We start from the raw sequence: 18,883 nt of genomic DNA on the forward strand, positions 1-18,883 counted from the left end.
GGCCTCGATAATTCGGCTGTGAGTTGGTTTAAAAATTATTTATCGGATAGAACTCAATGTGTTGCTGTAGATAATTACACCTCATCCATGGTAATAGTCAGGAAGGGTGTCCCGCAAGGTTCTTTATTGGCACCATTTCTTTTTTCTATTTTTATTAATGAATTGGGGCAGAGAATACAATCCGCAAAGCTACATTTTTATTTTAGTTTTTAGCCAGTATATTCTTTTTACACGTAGCCGTTCTATGTCTACTGTTATGCCTATTCTGACTATTGAGGGTTTACATATAGAAAGAGTACCAACTTATAAATATGTAGGAATATGGCTCGATGAGAAGTTAGCCTTTGATGTTCACATTAATTACTTGGTGAAAAGGCTTAAACCAAGACTGGGTTTTCTTTTTCGGGAAAAAAAATGTTTTTCCTTTATAGCTAGAAAGAGAATAATACAGAGTACTATTTTACCTATTTTAGACTATGGTGATGTTGTTTACATGCATGCGTCTACATATTTATTGAAAAGGCTGGATGGCGTTTATCATGCTGCACTGCGTTTTATAACAAATTCTTGTTCACGTACTCATCATTGTTTGCTGCACAACTATTTGGGTTGGTCCTCTTTATATCAAAGAAGGAAATCCCATATGTTAGAATTTATTGTAAAGACATTGATGGGTAGACTTCCAAATTACATTACTAGTCTTCTATGTTTATGTAGAAAGAACTATAGCACTAGATCATCTAATGGGATTAAATTAGTAGTACCTAGGGTACATTCAGAGCATGGTAAATCATCTTTCTCCTACTATGCTCCATGGCTGTGGAATGAATTTGAAGCTACTGTCCCTCCTGAAACAATTCCTCCTTTGAATGTATTAAAAATTTTTACTGCAGCATACAATGATTGAATCATGCTGTTGTTTTACTTGATTTATGATGAATGTTGTGCCCTGACTTTCTGGAATGTTTTATATGTGTTTGTGTGTGATTTGTAGTGTGGCCATCTTGGCCAGGACTCCCTGGAGGAAGGGATTTCTTTTAATCTCAATGGGACCTTCCTGGAAAAATAAAGGAAATAAAATAAAATACATGTTAAGTTGTGGTGTTGTTAGGATATTACTACAGAGCCTGTGACAGTTTCTCAGTGGAAGAACTGGGATCCAGGGCCACAGACGTCTGCAAAAAACTGCTTTAAAAACCTTCGAGATGCAGGTTGGCGATCTTATTGTTTTTGTTTTCATGGCAAGTTGTGGTGTTGTTAGGATATTCCTACAGAGTCTGTGACAGTTTGTCAGTTTGCCAGGGTCGGTGACGTCTCCTCTCCTGGAGTAAAATACAAGTATTAGTGGTCTTGCTGCAAAATCGGGTAAAGGCCACAGCCAGGCTTGAGGGCAAGTCGTCAGCAGACTTTCCCTGGTGGTCTAGTGGTTAGGATTCGGCGCTCTCACCGCCGCGGCCCGGGTTCGATTCCCGGTCAGGGAATGAGTTTTTGCCCACCACCGGCGGCCGTGATTGTAAAATGGCGAAATACGAACTCAAGCGCTAACACCCTCGTCGAGAAGCAGGGCCAAGGAAAAGTTTATGTGTGAAAAAGAACTCCTTCGAGCCGGAGTTGAACCAGCGACCTAAGGATTGCCAACTTGCCACCTACAGTCCTCCGCTCTTCCAGCTGAGCTATCGAAGGCACACTGATTGGGGACAGAACCTCAACATATCAGGTTGCTGAATCTCCGCCACTGGCTAAAACTGCTACAGACATACATGCTGGTTGTTTCGATTAAGTGATGCAAAGACAACCCGATCTTCCCATACCGGGAGTCGAACCCGGGCCGCCTGGGTGAAAACCAGGAATCCTGACCGCTAGACCATATGGGATCTTCCTTATGCCTGGAGCAGACCCTTTTACTTCTAGTGTGTGACCGTCCCCTTTAAGAACATGGGAATGATCCGAAGGGATTGTTTACTGAATTCAATTTCATCAGGCTCAACAGAGGGAGCTCTCATTTGCCTCATGAGGGGCTCAGTTTCCTCCCATTCTTGCGATGGTATAATAGACAGTACAAACTGGTCGTAAAGCAATGTCCTTGTGACAGTACTCATGCAATGCATTTTAAAAGACGCATAGTATTGTATGGTAACCGTTATCCTACTGACAAAGCAGCCTATTGTTGGACTGTCAATTTTTAATATTTCTCAATCAATCCAATAATAATAATAACAAAAACTATGGGTTAATAAAACGGCTAAGGGCTGACAGCATAGTAAACGAGGCAGAGCGAGCCAGCCAGGAGTCGAACCTAGAATCTTCTGATCCGTAGTCAGACGCTTTATCCATTGCACCACTGGCCCCCTGATCAGGTGTCCGTCAGCTTACACGCCACCTGTTGGTTTTCGACTGGGCAGAGGCCTGTGATGACATCTACTTTTTCTCATGCTATTAACAGACCTGGACCCAACATCAGGAAGGGGTCAGATGAGGGGCCTGCTACAAAAACCTTCAAGATGGAGGCCTCACATGTTGGGGATCTCAATTCTCAATTCAAATCTTAAACGTCAATTTAAAAATTTTAATGTACAGGCTTTTTTGCATGATCTATATAATAGTGATTTACAGTTGGTTTCAATTATACCTGATGTGGTTGATGCTTGGGATTATTTCAAATCTATCTTTCTAGAAATTTGTGATAAACATGCTCCTTTACGTAGATTTCGGGTGAGAGGTAGAAATAATATTTGGTTCAATCAATCCGTCTCTAATCTTATTAAGCAAAGAAACGTGGCTTGGTCTAAAGCAAAGAAAACAAATGGTGAGGAGGACTGGTCTCAATATAGATTATTACGAAATAAGTGTACAAAATTAATATAAAGTTCGAAGAGTCAGTATTATTTAAACCTGATTAATGATAACATGAATTGTCCTTCTAAATTTTGGAAATTAACGAAATCTTTTATAGGATCAAATACATCCACTAATCTTCCAAAAGTTTTAAAATTGAATCAAAGATTGATTACAGACAAGGCTGATATTGTTAATACGTTTAATAGTAATTTTATTTCAGCTGGTTTGATAACAGACAATTCCTTGGTCCTTGATGAACAGAGAACTGATGAGTTGACTAATAGTGAATCAGATTTATTTTCTTTTGCCCCTGTATTGCCGTCCCAAGTTCGTAAACTACTCCGAAATTTAGACTGTAAGAAATCAGGTGGGTCTGACCAAATTGAACCAATTTTTTAAAAATTGTCAGCAGATATTATTGCCGAACCTATTGCATCGATTTTTAATTTGAGTCTCAATCCACTAATGTAATTCCACCATCTTGGAAATCGGCTATGGTTATGCCTTTATTAAAAGGAGGCGATCCTTCCGATTTGAATAATTATCGTCCGATTTCTAAATTACCGGTTTTAGCAAAAGTTTTTGAATCTATTATAAATGATCAAATGAAAGAATATCTACTTAGTCATGATATTTACAACGCATTTCAGTCAGGATTTAGAGCGGGCCATAGTACGATAACAGCTACTACATGATTTAATTACTGCTCTCGATAATAGACAACATTGTGCTGCCTTATTTTTTTATTTGACAAAAGCGTTTGACTTAGTGGATCATGTTTTACTGTTACGGAGGCTTAAAAGTGTTGGCCTCGATAATTCGGCTGTGAGTTGGTTTAAAAATTATTTATCGGATAGAACTCAATGTGTTGCTGTAGATAATTACACCTCATCCATGGTAATAGTCAGGAAGGGTGTCCCGCAAGGTTCTTTATTGGCACCATTTCTTTTTTCTATTTTTATTAATGAATTGGGGCAGAGAATACAATCCGCAAAGCTACATTTTTATGCTGACGATACAATTATTTACTCCACTGCATCCTCTGTGTCTCAGGCTATTGAAATTCTTAAGGATTCTTTTTATACTTTTCAGCTTACTTTGTTGAAACTAAAATTAGTTTTAAATGTAAATAAAACGAAGTATATTCTTTTTACACGTAGCCGTTCTATGTCTACTGTTATGCCTATTCTGACTATTGAGGGTTTACATATAGAAAGAGTACCAACTTATAAATATGTAGGAATATGGCTCGATGAGAAGTTAGCCTTTGATGTTCACATTAATTACTTGGTGAAAAGGCTTAAACCAAGACTGGGTTTTCTTTTTCGGGAAAAAAAATGTTTTTCCTTTATAGCTAGAAAGAGAATAATACAGAGTACTATTTTACCTATTTTAGACTATGGTGATGTTGTTTACATGCATGCGTCTACATATTTATTGAAAAGGCTGGATGGCGTTTATCATGCTGCACTGCGTTTTATAACAAATTCTTGTTCACGTACTCATCATTGTTTGCTGCACAACTATTTGGGTTGGTCCTCTTTATATCAAAGAAGGAAATCCCATATGTTAGAATTTATTGTAAAGACATTGATGGGTAGACTTCCAAATTACATTACTAGTCTTCTATGTTTATGTAGAAAGAACTATAGCACTAGATCATCTAATGGGATTAAATTAGTAGTACCTAGGGTACATTCAGAGCATGGTAAATCATCTTTCTCCTACTATGCTCCATGGCTGTGGAATGAATTTCAAGCTACTGTCCCTCCTGAAACAATTCCTCCTTTGAATGTATTAAAAATTTTTACTGCAGCATACAATGATTGAATCATGCTGTTGTTTTACTTGATTTATGATGAATGTTGTGCCCTGACTTTCTGGAATGTTTTATATGTGTTTGTGTGTGATTTGTAGTGTGGCCATCTTGGCCAGGACTCCCTGGAGGAAGGGATTTCTTTTAATCTCAATGGGACCTTCCTGGAAAAATAAAGGAAATAAAATAAAATACATGTTAAGTTGTGGTGTTGTTAGGATATTACTACAGAGCCTGTGACAGTTTCTCAGTGGAAGAACTGGGATCCAGGGCCACAGACGTCTGCAAAAAACTGCTTTAAAAACCTTCGAGATGCAGGTTGGCGATCTTATTGTTTTTGTTTTCATGGCAAGTTGTGGTGTTGTTAGGATATTCCTACAGAGTCTGTGACAGTTTGTCAGTTTGCCAGGGTCGGTGACGTCTCCTCTCCTGGAGTAAAATACAAGTATTAGTGGTCTTGCTGCAAAATCGGGTAAAGGCCACAGCCAGGCTTGAGGGCAGGTCGTCAGCAGACTTTCCCTGGTGGTCTAGTGGTTAGGATTCGGCGCTCTCACCGCCGCGGCCCGGGTTCGATTCCCGGTCAGGGAATGAGTTTTTGCCCACCACCGGCGGCCGTGATTGTAAAATAGCGAAATACGAACTCAAGCGCTAACACCCTCGTCGAGAAGCAGGGCCAAGGAAAAGTTTATGTGTGAAAAAGAACTCCTTCGAGCCGGCGTTGAACCAGCGACCTAAGGATTGCCAACTTGCCACCTACAGTCCTCCGCTCTTCCAGCTGAGCTATCGAAGGCACACTGATTGGGGACAGAACCTCAACATATCAGGTTGCTGAATCTCCGCCACTGGCTAAAACTGCTACAGACATACATGCTGGTTGTTTCGATTAAGTGGTGCAAAGACAACCCGATCTTCCCATACCGGGAGTCGAACCCGGGCCGCCTGGGTGAAAACCAGGAATCCTGACCGCTAGACCATATGGGATCTTCCTTATGCCTGGAGCAGACCCTTTTACTTCTAGTGTGTGACCGTCCCCTTTAAGAACATGGGAATGATCCGAAGGGATTGTTTACTGAATTCAATTTCATCAGGCTCAGCAGAGGGAGCTCTCATTTGCCTCATGAGGGGCTCAGTTTCCTCCCATTCTTGCGATGGTATAATAGACAGTACAAACTGGTCGTAAAGCAATGTCCTTGTGACAGTACTCATGCAATGCATTTTAAAAGACGCATAGTATTGTATGGTAACCGTTATCCTACTGACAAAGCAGCCTATTGTTGGACTGTCAATTTTTAATATTTCTCAATCAATCCAATAATAATAATAACAAAAACTATGGGTTAATAAAACGGCTAAGGGCTGACAGCATAGTAAACGAGGCAGAGCGAGCCAGCCAGGAGTCGAACCTAGAATCTTCTGATCCGTAGTCAGACGCTTTATCCATTGCACCACTGGCCCCCTGATCAGGTGTCCGTGAGCTTACACGCCACCTGTTGGTTTTCGACTGGGCAGAGGCCTGTGATGACATCTACTTTTTCTCATGCTATTAACAGACCTGGACCCAACATCAGGAAGGGGTCAGATGAGGGGCCTGCTACAAAAACCTTCAAGATGGAGGCCTCACATGTTGGGGATCTCAATTCTCAATTCAAATCTTAAACGTCAATTTAAAAATTTTAATGTACAGGCTTTTTTGCATGATCTATATAATAGTGATTTACAGTTGGTTTCAATTATACCTGATGTGGTTGATGCTTGGGATTATTTCAAATCTATCTTTCTAGAAATTTGTGATAAACATGCTCCTTTACGTAGATTTCGGGTGAGAGGTAGAAATAATATTTGGTTCAATCAATCCGTCTCTAATCTTATTAAGCAAAGAAACGTGGCTTGGTCTAAAGCAAAGAAAACAAATGGTGAGGAGGACTGGTCTCAATATAGATTATTACGAAATAAGTGTACAAAATTAATATAAAGTTCGAAGAGTCAGTATTATTTAAACCTGATTAATGATAACATGAATTGTCCTTCTAAATTTTGGAAATTAACGAAATCTTTTATAGGATCAAATACATCCACTAATCTTCCAAAAGTTTTAAAATTGAATCAAAGATTGATTACAGACAAGGCTGATATTGTTAATACATTTAATAGTAATTTTATTTCAGCTGGTTTGATAACAGACAATTCCTTGGTCCTTGATGAACAGAGAACTGATGAGTTGACTAATAGTGAATCAGATTTATTTTCTTTTGCCCCTGTATTGCCGTCCCAAGTTCGTAAACTACTCCGAAATTTAGACTGTAAGAAATCAGGTGGGTCTGACCAAATTGAACCAATTTTTTAAAAATTGTCAGCAGATATTATTGCCGAACCTATTGCATCGATTTTTAATTTGAGTCTCAATCCACTAATGTAATTCCACCATCTTGGAAATCGGCTATGGTTATGCCTTTATTAAAAGGAGGCGATCCTTCCGATTTGAATAATTATCGTCCGATTTCTAAATTACCGGTTTTAGCAAAAGTTTTTGAATCTATTATAAATGATCAAATGAAAGAATATCTACTTAGTCATGATATTTACAACGCATTTCAGTCAGGATTTAGAGCGGGCCATAGTACGATAACAGCTACTACATGATTTAATTACTGCTCTCGATAATAGACAACATTGTGCTGCCTTATTTTTTTATTTGACAAAAGCGTTTGACTTAGTGGATCATGTTTTACTGTTACGGAGGCTTAAAAGTGTTGGCCTCGATAATTCGGCTGTGAGTTGGTTTAAAAATTATTTATCGGATAGAACTCAATGTGTTGCTGTAGATAATTACACCTCATCCATGGTAATAGTCAGGAAGGGTGTCCCGCAAGGTTCTTTATTGGCACCATTTCTTTTTTCTATTTTTATTAATGAATTGGGGCAGAGAATACAATCCGCAAAGCTACATTTTTATGCTGACGATACAATTATTTACTCCACTGCATCCTCTGTGTCTCAGGCTATTGAAATTCTTAAGGATTCTTTTTATACTTTTCAGCTTACTTTGTTGAAACTAAAATTAGTTTTAAATGTAAATAAAACGAAGTATATTCTTTTTACACGTAGCCGTTCTATGTCTACTGTTATGCCTATTCTGACTATTGAGGGTTTACATATAGAAAGAGTACCAACTTATAAATATGTAGGAATATGGCTCGATGAGAAGTTAGCCTTTGATGTTCACATTAATTACTTGGTGAAAAGGCTTAAACCAAGACTGGGTTTTCTTTTTCGGGAAAAAAAATGTTTTTCCTTTATAGCTAGAAAGAGAATAATACAGAGTACTATTTTACCTATTTTAGACTATGGTGATGTTGTTTACATGCATGCGTCTACATATTTATTGAAAAGGCTGGATGGCGTTTATCATGCTGCACTGCGTTTTATAACAAATTCTTGTTCACGTACTCATCATTGTTTGCTGCACAACTATTTGGGTTGGTCCTCTTTATATCAAAGAAGGAAATCCCATATGTTAGAATTTATTGTAAAGACATTGATGGGTAGACTTCCAAATTACATTACTAGTCTTCTATGTTTATGTAGAAAGAACTATAGCACTAGATCATCTAATGGGATTAAATTAGTAGTACCTAGGGTACATTCAGAGCATGGTAAATCATCTTTCTCCTACTATGCTCCATGGCTGTGGAATGAATTTCAAGCTACTGTCCCTCCTGAAACAATTCCTCCTTTGAATGTATTAAAAATTTTTACTGCAGCATACAATGATTGAATCATGCTGTTGTTTTACTTGATTTATGATGAATGTTGTGCCCTGACTTTCTGGAATGTTTTATATGTGTTTGTGTGTGATTTGTAGTGTGGCCATCTTGGCCAGGACTCCCTGGAGGAAGGGATTTCTTTTAATCTCAATGGGACCTTCCTGGAAAAATAAAGGAAATAAAATAAAATACATGTTAAGTTGTGGTGTTGTTAGGATATTACTACAGAGCCTGTGACAGTTTCTCAGTGGAAGAACTGGGATCCAGGGCCACAGACGTCTGCAAAAAACTGCTTTAAAAACCTTCGAGATGCAGGTTGGCGATCTTATTGTTTTTGTTTTCATGGCAAGTTGTGGTGTTGTTAGGATATTCCTACAGAGTCTGTGACAGTTTGTCAGTTTGCCAGGGTCGGTGACGTCTCCTCTCCTGGAGTAAAATACAAGTATTAGTGGTCTTGCTGCAAAATCGGGTAAAGGCCACAGCCAGGCTTGAGGGCAAGTCGTCAGCAGACTTTCCCTGGTGGTCTAGTGGTTAGGATTCGGCGCTCTCACCGCCGCGGCCCGGGTTCGATTCCCGGTCAGGGAATGAGTTTTTGCCCACCACCGGCGGCCGTGATTGTAAAATGGCAAAATACGAACTCAAGCGCTAACACCCTCGTCGAGAAGCAGGGCCAAGGAAAAGTTTATGTGTGAAAAAGAACTCCTTCGAGCCGGAGTTGAACCAGCGACCTAAGGATTGCCAACTTGCCACCTACAGTCCTCCGCTCTTCCAGCTGAGCTATCGAAGGCACACTGATTGGGGACAGAACCTCAACATATCAGGTTGCTGAATCTCCGCCACTGGCTAAAACTGCTACAGACATACATGCTGGTTGTTTCGATTAAGTGATGCAAAGACAACCCGATCTTCCCATACCGGGAGTCGAACCCGGGCCGCCTGGGTGAAAACCAGGAATCCTGACCGCTAGACCATATGGGATCTTCCTTATGCCTGGAGCAGACCCTTTTACTTCTAGTGTGTGACCGTCCCCTTTAAGAACATGGGAATGATCCGAAGGGATTGTTTACTGAATTCAATTTCATCAGGCTCAACAGAGGGAGCTCTCATTTGCCTCATGAGGGGCTCAGTTTCCTCCCATTCTTGCGATGGTATAATAGACAGTACAAACTGGTCGTAAAGCAATGTCCTTGTGACAGTACTCATGCAATGCATTTTAAAAGACGCATAGTATTGTATGGTAACCGTTATCCTACTGACAAAGCAGCCTATTGTTGGACTGTCAATTTTTAATATTTCTCAATCAATCCAATAATAATAATAACAAAAACTATGGGTTAATAAAACGGCTAAGGGCTGACAGCATAGTAAACGAGGCAGAGCGAGCCAGCCAGGAGTCGAACCTAGAATCTTCTGATCCGTAGTCAGACGCTTTATCCATTGCACCACTGGCCCCCTGATCAGGTGTCCGTGAGCTTACACGCCACCTGTTGGTTTTCTACTGGGCAGAGGCCTGTGATGACATCTACTTTTTCTCATGCTATTAACAGACCTGGACCCAACATCAGGAAGGGGTCAGATGAGGGGCCTGCTACAAAAACCTTCAAGATGGAGGCCTCACATGTTGGGGATCTCAATTCTCAATTCAAATCTTAAACGTCAATTTAAAAATTTTAATGTACAGGCTTTTTTGCATGATCTATATAATAGTGATTTACAGTTGGTTTCAATTATACCTGATGTGGTTGATGCTTGGGATTATTTCAAATCTATCTTTCTAGAAATTTGTGATAAACATGCTCCTTTACGTAGATTTCGGGTGAGAGGTAGAAATAATATTTGGTTCAATCAATCCGTCTCTAATCTTATTAAGCAAAGAAACGTGGCTTGGTCTAAAGCAAAGAAAACAAATGGTGAGGAGGACTGGTCTCAATATAGATTATTACGAAATAAGTGTACAAAATTAATATAAAGTTCGAAGAGTCAGTATTATTTAAACCTGATTAATGATAACATGAATTGTCCTTCTAAATTTTGGAAATTAACGAAATCTTTTATAGGATCAAATACATCCACTAATCTTCCAAAAGTTTTAAAATTGAATCAAAGATTGATTACAGACAAGGCTGATATTGTTAATACGTTTAATAGTAATTTTATTTCAGCTGGTTTGATAACAGACAATTCCTTGGTCCTTGATGAACAGAGAACTGATGAGTTGACTAATAGTGAATCAGATTTATTTTCTTTTGCCCCTGTATTGCCGTCCCAAGTTCGTAAACTACTCCGAAATTTAGACTGTAAGAAATCAGGTGGGTCTGACCAAATTGAACCAATTTTTTAAAAATTGTCAGCAGATATTATTGCCGAACCTATTGCATCGATTTTTAATTTGAGTCTCAATCCACTAATGTAATTCCACCATCTTGGAAATCGGCTATGGTTATGCCTTTATTAAAAGGAGGCGATCCTTCCGATTTGAATAATTATCGTCCGATTTCTAAATTACCGGTTTTAGCAAAAGTTTTTGAATCTATTATAAATGATCAAATGAAAGAATATCTACTTAGTCATGATATTTACAACGCATTTCAGTCAGGATTTAGAGCGGGCCATAGTACGATAACAGCTACTACATGATTTAATTACTGCTCTCGATAATAGACAACATTGTGCTGCCTTATTTTTTTATTTGACAAAAGCGTTTGACTTAGTGGATCATGTTTTACTGTTACGGAGGCTTAAAAGTGTTGGCCTCGATAATTCGGCTGTGAGTTGGTTTAAAAATTATTTATCGGATAGAACTCAATGTGTTGCTGTAGATAATTACACCTCATCCATGGTAATAGTCAGGAAGGGTGTCCCGCAAGGTTCTTTATTGGCACCATTTCTTTTTTCTATTTTTATTAATGAATTGGGGCAGAGAATACAATCCGCAAAGCTACATTTTTATGCTGACGATACAATTATTTACTCCACTGCATCCTCTGTGTCTCAGGCTATTGAAATTCTTAAGGATTCTTTTTATACTTTTCAGCTTACTTTGTTGAAACTAAAATTAGTTTTAAATGTAAATAAAACGAAGTATATTCTTTTTACACGTAGCCGTTCTATGTCTACTGTTATGCCTATTCTGACTATTGAGGGTTTACATATAGAAAGAGTACCAACTTATAAATATGTAGGAATATGGCTCGATGAGAAGTTAGCCTTTGATGTTCACATTAATTACTTGGTGAAAAGGCTTAAACCAAGACTGGGTTTTCTTTTTCGGGAAAAAAAATGTTTTTCCTTTATAGCTAGAAAGAGAATAATACAGAGTACTATTTTACCTATTTTAGACTATGGTGATGTTGTTTACATGCATGCGTCTACATATTTATTGAAAAGGCTGGATGGCGTTTATCATGCTGCACTGCGTTTTATAACAAATTCTTGTTCACGTACTCATCATTGTTTGCTGCACAACTATTTGGGTTGGTCCTCTTTATATCAAAGAAGGAAATCCCATATGTTAGAATTTATTGTAAAGACATTGATGGGTAGACTTCCAAATTACATTACTAGTCTTCTATGTTTATGTAGAAAGAACTATAGCACTAGATCATCTAATGGGATTAAATTAGTAGTACCTAGGGTACATTCAGAGCATGGTAAATCATCTTTCTCCTACTATGCTCCATGGCTGTGGAATGAATTTCAAGCTACTGTCCCTCCTGAAACAATTCCTCCTTTGAATGTATTAAAAATTTTTACTGCAGCATACAATGATTGAATCATGCTGTTGTTTTACTTGATTTATGATGAATGTTGTGCCCTGACTTTCTGGAATGTTTTATATGTGTTTGTGTGTGATTTGTAGTGTGGCCATCTTGGCCAGGACTCCCTGGAGGAAGGGATTTCTTTTAATCTCAATGGGACCTTCCTGGAAAAATAAAGGAAATAAAATAAAATACATGTTAAGTTGTGGTGTTGTTAGGATATTACTACAGAGCCTGTGACAGTTTCTCAGTGGAAGAACTGGGATCCAGGGCCACAGACGTCTGCAAAAAACTGCTTTAAAAACCTTCGAGATGCAGGTTGGCGATCTTATTGTTTTTGTTTTCATGGCAAGTTGTGGTGTTGTTAGGATATTCCTACACAGTCTGTGACAGTTTGTCAGTTTGCCAGGGTCGGTGACGTCTCCTCTCCTGGAGTAAAATACAAGTATTAGTGGTCTTGCTGCAAAATCGGGTAAAGGCTACAGCCAGGCTTGAGGAAAAGTCGTCAGCAGACTTTCCCTGGTGGTCTAGTGGTTAGGATTCGGCGCTCTCACCGCCGCGGCCCGGGTTCGATTCCCGGTCAGGGAATGAGTTTTTGCCCACCACCGGCGGCCGTGATTGTAAAATGGCGAAATACGAACTCAAGCGCTAACACCCTCGTCGAGAAGCAGGGCCAAGGAAAAGTTTATGTGTGAAAAAGAACTCCTTCGAGCCGGAGTTGAACCAGCGACCTAAGGATTGCCAACTTGCCACCTACAGTCCTCCGCTCTTCCAGCTGAGCTATCGAAGGCACACTGATTGGGGACAGAACCTCAACATATCAGGTTGCTTAATCTCCGCCACTGGCTAAAACTGCTACAGAGATACATGCTGGTTGTTTCGATTAAGTGGTGCAAAGACAACCCGATCTTCCCATACCGGGAGTCGAACCCGGGCCGCCTGGGTGAAAACCAGGAATCCTGACCGCTAGACCATATGGGATCTTCCTTATGCCTGGAGCAGACCCTTTTACTTCTAGTGTGTGACCGTCCCCTTTAAGAACATGGGAATGATCCGAAGGGATTGTTTACTGAATTCAATTTCATCAGGCTCAACAGATGGAGCTCTCATTTGCCTCATGAGGGGCTCAGTTTCCTCCCATTCTTGCGATGGTATAATAGACAGTACAAACTGGTCGTAAAGCAATGTCCTTGTGACAGTACTCATGCAATGCATTTTAAAAGACGCATAGTATTGTATGGTAACCGTTATCCTACTGACAAAGCAGCCTATTGTTGGACTGTCAATTTTTAATATTTCTCAATCAATCCAATAATAATAATAACAAAAACTATGGGTTAATAAAACGGCTAAGGGCTGACAGCATAGTAAACGAGGCAGAGCGAGCCAGCCGGGAGTCGAACCTAGAATCTTCTGATCCGTAGTCAGACGCTTTATCCATTGCATCACTGGCCCCCTGATCAGGTGTCCGTGAGCTTACACGCCACCTGTTGGTTTTCGACTGGGCAGAGGCCTGTGATGACATCTACTTTTTCTCATGCTATTAACAGACCTGGACCCAACATCAGGAAGGGGTCAGATGAGGGGCCTGCTACAAAAACCTTCAAGATGGAGGCCTCACATGTTGGGGATCTCAATTCTCAATTCAAATCTTAAACGTCAATTTAAAAATTTTAATGTACAGGCTTTTTTGCATGATCTATATAATAGTGATTTACAGTTGGTTTCAATTATACCTGATGTGGTTGATGCTTGGGATTATTTCAAATCTATCTTTCTAGAAATTTGTGATAAACATGCTCCTTTACGTAGATTTCGGGTGAGAGGTAGAAATAATATTTGGTTCAATCAATCCGTCTCTAATCTTATTAAGCAAAGAAACGTGGCTTGGTCTAAAGCAAAGAAAACAAATGGTGAGGAGGACTGGTCTCAATATAGATTATTACGAAATAAGTGTACAAAATTAATATAAAGTTCGAAGAGTCAGTATTATTTAAACCTGATTAATGATAACATGAATTGTCCTTCTAAATTTTGGAAATTAACGAAATCTTTTATAGGATCAAATACATCCACTAATCTTCCAAAAGTTTTAAAATTGAATCAAAGATTGATTACAGACAAGGCTGATATTGTTAATACGTTTAATAGTAATTTTATTTCAGCTGGTTTGATAACAGACAATTCCTTGGTCCTTGATGAACAGAGAACTGATGAGTTGACTAATAGTGAATCAGATTTATTTTCTTTTGCCCCTGTATTGCCGTCCCAAGTTCGTAAACTACTCCGAAATTTAGACTGTAAGAAATCAGGTGGGTCTGACCAAATTGAACCAATTTTTTAAAAATTGTCAGCAGATATTATTGCCGAACCTATTGCATCGATTTTTAATTTGAGTCTATCCACTAATGTAATTCCACCATCTTGGAAATCGGCTATGGTTATGCCTTTATTAAAAGGAGGCGATCCTTCCGATTTGAATAATTATCGTCCGATTTCTAAATTACCGGTTTTAGCAAAAGTTTTTGAATCTATTATAAATGATCAAATGAAAGAATATCTACTTAGTCATGATATTTACAACGCATTTCAGTCAGGATTTAGAGCGGGCCATAGTACGATAACAGCTACTACATGATTTAATTACTGCTCTCGATAATAGACAACATTGTGCTGCCTTATTTTTTTATTTGACAAAAGCGTTTGACTTAGTGGATCATGTTTTACTGTTACGGAGGCTTAAAAGTGTTGGCCTCGATAATTCGGCTGTGAGTTGGTTTAAAAATTATTTATCGGATAGAACTCAATGTGTTGCTGTAGATAATTACACCTCATCCATGGTAATAGTCAGGAAGGGTGTCCCGCAAGGTTCTTTATTGGCACCATTTCTTTTTTCTATTTTTATTAATGAATTGGGGCAGAGAATACAATCCGCAAAGCTACATTTTTATGCTGACGATACAATTATTTACTCCACTGCATCCTCTGTGTCTCAGGCTATTGAAATTCTTAAGGATTCTTTTTATACTTTTCAGCTTACTTTGTTGAAACTAAAATTAGTTTTAAATGTAAATAAAACGAAGTATATTCTTTTTACACGTAGCCGTTCTATGTCTACTGTTATGCCTATTCTGACTATTGAGGGTTTACATATAGAAAGAGTACCAACTTATAAATATGTAGGAATATGGCTCGATGAGAAGTTAGCCTTTGATGTTCACATTAATTACTTGGTGAAAAGGCTTAAACCAAGACTGGGTTTTCTTTTTCGGGAAAAAAAATGTTTTTCCTTTATAGCTAGAAAGAGAATAATACAGAGTACTATTTTACCTATTTTAGACTATGGTGATGTTGTTTACATGCATGCGTCTACATATTTATTGAAAAGGCTGGATGGCGTTTATCATGCTGCACTGCGTTTTATAACAAATTCTTGTTCACGTACTCATCATTGTTTGCTGCACAACTATTTGGGTTGGTCCTCTTTATATCAAAGAAGGAAATCCCATATGTTAGAATTTATTGTAAAGACATTGATGGGTAGACTTCCAAATTACATTACTAGTCTTCTATGTTTATGTAGAAAGAACTATAGCACTAGATCATCTAATGGGATTAAATTAGTAGTACCTAGGGTACATTCAGAGCATGGTAAATCATCTTTCTCCTACTATGCTCCATGGCTGTGGAATGAATTTCAAGCTACTGTCCCTCCTGAAACAATTCCTCCTTTGAATGTATTAAAAATTTTTACTGCAGCATACAATGATTGAATCATGCTGTTGTTTTACTTGATTTATGATGAATGTTGTGCCCTGACTTTCTGGAATGTTTTATATGTGTTTGTGTGTGATTTGTAGTGTGGCCATCTTGGCCAGGACTCCCTGGAGGAAGGGATTTCTTTTAATCTCAATGGGACCTTCCTGGAAAAATAAAGGAAATAAAATAAAATACATGTTAAGTTGTGGTGTTGTTAGGATATTACTACAGAGCCTGTGACAGTTTCTCAGTGGAAGAACTGGGATCCAGGGCCACAGACGTCTGCAAAAAACTGCTTTAAAAACCTTCGAGATGCAGGTTGGCGATCTTATTGTTTTTGTTTTCATGGCAAGTTGTGGTGTTGTTAGGATATTCCTACAGAGTCTGTGACAGTTTGTCAGTTTGCCAGGGTCGGTGACGTCTCCTCTCCTGGAGTAAAATACAAGTATTAGTGGTCTTGCTGCAAAATCGGGTAAAGGCCACAGCCAGGCTTGAGGGCAAGTCGTCAGCAGACTTTCCCTGGTGGTCTAGTGGTTAGGATTCGGCGCTCTCACTGCCGCGGCCCGGGTTCGATTCCCTGTCAGGGAATGAGTTTTTGCCCACCACCGGCGGCCGTGATTGTAAAATGGCGAAATACGAACTCAAGCGCTAACACCCTCGTCGAGAAGCAGGGCCAAGGAAAAGTTTATGTGTGAAAAAGAACTCCTTCGAGCCGGAGTTGAACCAGCGACCTAAGGATTGCCAACTTGCCACCTACAGTCCTCCGCTCTTCCAGCTGAGCTATCGAAGGCACACTGATTGGGGACAGAACCTCAACATATCAGGTTGCTGAATCTCCGCCACTGGCTAAAACTGCTACAGACATACATGCTGGTTGTTTCGATTAAGTGGTGCAAAGACAACCCGATCTTCCCATACCGGGAGTCGAACCCGGGCCGCCTGGGTGAAAACCAGGAATCCTGACCGCTAGACCATATGGGATCTTCCTTATGCCTGGAGCAGACCCTTTTACTTCTAGTGTGTGACCGTCCCCTTTAAGAACATGGGAATGATCCGAAGGGATTGTTTACTGAATTCAATTTCATCAGGCTCAACAGAGGGAGCTCTCATTTGCCTCATGAGGGGCTCAGTTTCCTCCCATTCTTGCGATGGTATAATAGACAGTACAAACTGGTCGTAAAGCAATGTCCTTGTGACAGTACTCATGCAATGCATTTTAAAAGACGCATAGTATTGTATGGTAACCGTTATCCTACTGACAAAGCAGCCTATTGTTGGACTGTCAATTTTTAATATTTCTCAATCAATCCAATAATAATAATAACAAAAACTATGGGTTAATAAAACGGCTAAGGGCTGACAGCATAGTAAACGAGGCAGAGCGAGCCAGCCAGGAGTCGAACCTAGAATCTTCTGATCCGTAGTCAGACGCTTTATCCATTGCACCACTGGCCCCCTGATCAGGTGTCCGTGAGCTTACACGCCACCTGTTGGTTTTCGACTGGGCAGAGGCCTGTGATGACATCTACTTTTTCTCATGCTATTAACAGACCTGGACCCAACATCAGGAAGGGGTCAGATGAGGGGCCTGCTACAAAAACCTTCAAGATGGAGGCCTCACATGTTGGGGATCTCAATTCTCAATTCAAATCTTAAACGTCAATTTAAAAATTTTAATGTACAGGCTTTTTTGCATGATCTATATAATAGTGATTTACAGTTGGTTTCAATTATACCTGATGTGGTTGATGCTTGGGATTATTTCAAATCTATCTTTCTAGAAATTTGTGATAAACATGCTCCTTTACGTAGATTTCGGGTGAGAGGTAGAAATAATATTTGGTTCAATCAATCCGTCTCTAATCTTATTAAGCAAAGAAACGTGGCTTGGTCTAAAGCAAAGAAAACAAATGGTGAGGAGGACTGGTCTCAATATAGATTATTACGAAATAAGTGTACAAAATTAATATAAAGTTCGAAGAGTCAGTATTATTTAAACCTGATTAATGATAACATGAATTGTCCTTCTAAATTTTGGAAATTAACGAAATCTTTTATAGGATCAAATACATCCACTAATCTTCCAAAAGTTTTAAAATTGAATCAAAGATTGATTACAGACAAGGCTGATATTGTTAATACGTTTAATAGTAATTTTATTTCAGCTGGTTTGATAACAGACAATTCCTTGGTCCTTGATGAACAGAGAACTGATGAGTTGACTAATAGTGAATCAGATTTATTTTCTTTTGCCCCTGTATTGCCGTCCCAAGTTCGTAAACTACTCCGAAATTTAGACTGTAAGAAATCAGGTGGGTCTGACCAAATTGAACCAATTTTTTTAAAAATTGTCAGCAGATATTATTGCCGAACCTATTGCATCGATTTTTAATTTGAGTCTATCCACTAATGTAATTCCACCATCTTGGAAATCGGCTATGGTTATGCCTTTATTAAAAGGAGGCGATCCTTCCGATTTGAATAATTATCGTCCGATTTCTAAATTACCGGTTTTAGCAAAAGTTTTTGAATCTATTATAAATGATCAAATGAAAGAATATCTACTTAGTCATGATATTTACAACGCATTTCAGTCAGGATTTAGAGCGGGCCATAGTACGATAATAGCTACTACATGATTTAATTACTGCTCTCGATAATAGACAACATTGTGCTGCCTTATTTTTTTATTTGACAAAAGCGTTTGACCTAGTCGATCATGTTTTACTGTTACGGAGGCTTAAAAGTGTTGGCCTCGATAATTCGGCTGTGAGTTGGTTTAAAAATTATTTATCGGATAGAACTCAATGTGTTGCTGTAGATAATTACACCTCATCCATGGTAATAGTCAGGAAGGGTGTCCCGCAAGGTTCTTTATTGGCACCATTTCTTTTTTCTATTTTTATTAATGAATTGGGGCAGAGAATACAATCCGCAAAGCTACATTT

General features: G+C 38.9%; 15 non-coding genes across 15 annotated transcripts; 5 read left to right on the plus strand and 10 right to left on the minus strand.

Moving 5' to 3' along the window:
- The first annotated feature begins 1,409 nt into the window (after nt 1-1,409).
- trnae-cuc (transfer RNA glutamic acid (anticodon CUC)) lies at nt 1,410-1,481 on the plus strand. The gene has a single exon. It is a non-coding gene; the product is annotated as a tRNA-Glu (tRNA).
- Nucleotides 1,482-1,596: 115 nt separating this feature from the next.
- trnay-gua (transfer RNA tyrosine (anticodon GUA)) lies at nt 1,597-1,683 on the minus strand. Its single transcript is given in 2 exon segments — nt 1,597-1,632; nt 1,647-1,683. It is a non-coding gene; the product is annotated as a tRNA-Tyr (tRNA).
- A 119-nt stretch (nt 1,684-1,802) lies between these two features.
- Nucleotides 1,803-1,874, minus strand: trnae-uuc (transfer RNA glutamic acid (anticodon UUC)). Its single transcript has one exon. It is a non-coding gene; the product is annotated as a tRNA-Glu (tRNA).
- Nucleotides 1,875-5,170: 3,296 nt separating this feature from the next.
- Nucleotides 5,171-5,242, plus strand: trnae-cuc (transfer RNA glutamic acid (anticodon CUC)). Its single transcript has one exon. It is a non-coding gene; the product is annotated as a tRNA-Glu (tRNA).
- A 115-nt stretch (nt 5,243-5,357) lies between these two features.
- On the minus strand, nt 5,358-5,444 carry trnay-gua (transfer RNA tyrosine (anticodon GUA)). Its single transcript is given in 2 exon segments — nt 5,358-5,393; nt 5,408-5,444. It is a non-coding gene; the product is annotated as a tRNA-Tyr (tRNA).
- Nucleotides 5,445-5,563: 119 nt separating this feature from the next.
- trnae-uuc (transfer RNA glutamic acid (anticodon UUC)) lies at nt 5,564-5,635 on the minus strand. The gene has a single exon. It is a non-coding gene; the product is annotated as a tRNA-Glu (tRNA).
- Nucleotides 5,636-8,931: 3,296 nt separating this feature from the next.
- trnae-cuc (transfer RNA glutamic acid (anticodon CUC)) lies at nt 8,932-9,003 on the plus strand. The gene has a single exon. It is a non-coding gene; the product is annotated as a tRNA-Glu (tRNA).
- Nucleotides 9,004-9,118: 115 nt separating this feature from the next.
- trnay-gua (transfer RNA tyrosine (anticodon GUA)) lies at nt 9,119-9,205 on the minus strand. The gene is given in 2 exon segments: nt 9,119-9,154; nt 9,169-9,205. It is a non-coding gene; the product is annotated as a tRNA-Tyr (tRNA).
- A 119-nt stretch (nt 9,206-9,324) lies between these two features.
- trnae-uuc (transfer RNA glutamic acid (anticodon UUC)) lies at nt 9,325-9,396 on the minus strand. The gene has a single exon. It is a non-coding gene; the product is annotated as a tRNA-Glu (tRNA).
- A 3,296-nt stretch (nt 9,397-12,692) lies between these two features.
- Nucleotides 12,693-12,764, plus strand: trnae-cuc (transfer RNA glutamic acid (anticodon CUC)). Its single transcript has one exon. It is a non-coding gene; the product is annotated as a tRNA-Glu (tRNA).
- A 115-nt stretch (nt 12,765-12,879) lies between these two features.
- trnay-gua (transfer RNA tyrosine (anticodon GUA)) lies at nt 12,880-12,966 on the minus strand. Its single transcript is given in 2 exon segments — nt 12,880-12,915; nt 12,930-12,966. It is a non-coding gene; the product is annotated as a tRNA-Tyr (tRNA).
- A 119-nt stretch (nt 12,967-13,085) lies between these two features.
- On the minus strand, nt 13,086-13,157 carry trnae-uuc (transfer RNA glutamic acid (anticodon UUC)). The gene has a single exon. It is a non-coding gene; the product is annotated as a tRNA-Glu (tRNA).
- Nucleotides 13,158-16,451: 3,294 nt separating this feature from the next.
- On the plus strand, nt 16,452-16,523 carry trnae-cuc (transfer RNA glutamic acid (anticodon CUC)). The gene has a single exon. It is a non-coding gene; the product is annotated as a tRNA-Glu (tRNA).
- A 115-nt stretch (nt 16,524-16,638) lies between these two features.
- On the minus strand, nt 16,639-16,725 carry trnay-gua (transfer RNA tyrosine (anticodon GUA)). Its single transcript is given in 2 exon segments — nt 16,639-16,674; nt 16,689-16,725. It is a non-coding gene; the product is annotated as a tRNA-Tyr (tRNA).
- Nucleotides 16,726-16,844: 119 nt separating this feature from the next.
- trnae-uuc (transfer RNA glutamic acid (anticodon UUC)) lies at nt 16,845-16,916 on the minus strand. Its single transcript has one exon. It is a non-coding gene; the product is annotated as a tRNA-Glu (tRNA).
- Nucleotides 16,917-18,883: the final 1,967 nt, after the last annotated feature.

The sequence above is a fragment of the Siphateles boraxobius genome, unplaced genomic scaffold (assembly GCF_051911475.1).
Source record: "Siphateles boraxobius isolate OS27281-9 unplaced genomic scaffold, OSU_SipBor_1 77, whole genome shotgun sequence".
NCBI lineage: Eukaryota > Metazoa > Chordata > Actinopteri > Cypriniformes > Leuciscidae > Siphateles > Siphateles boraxobius.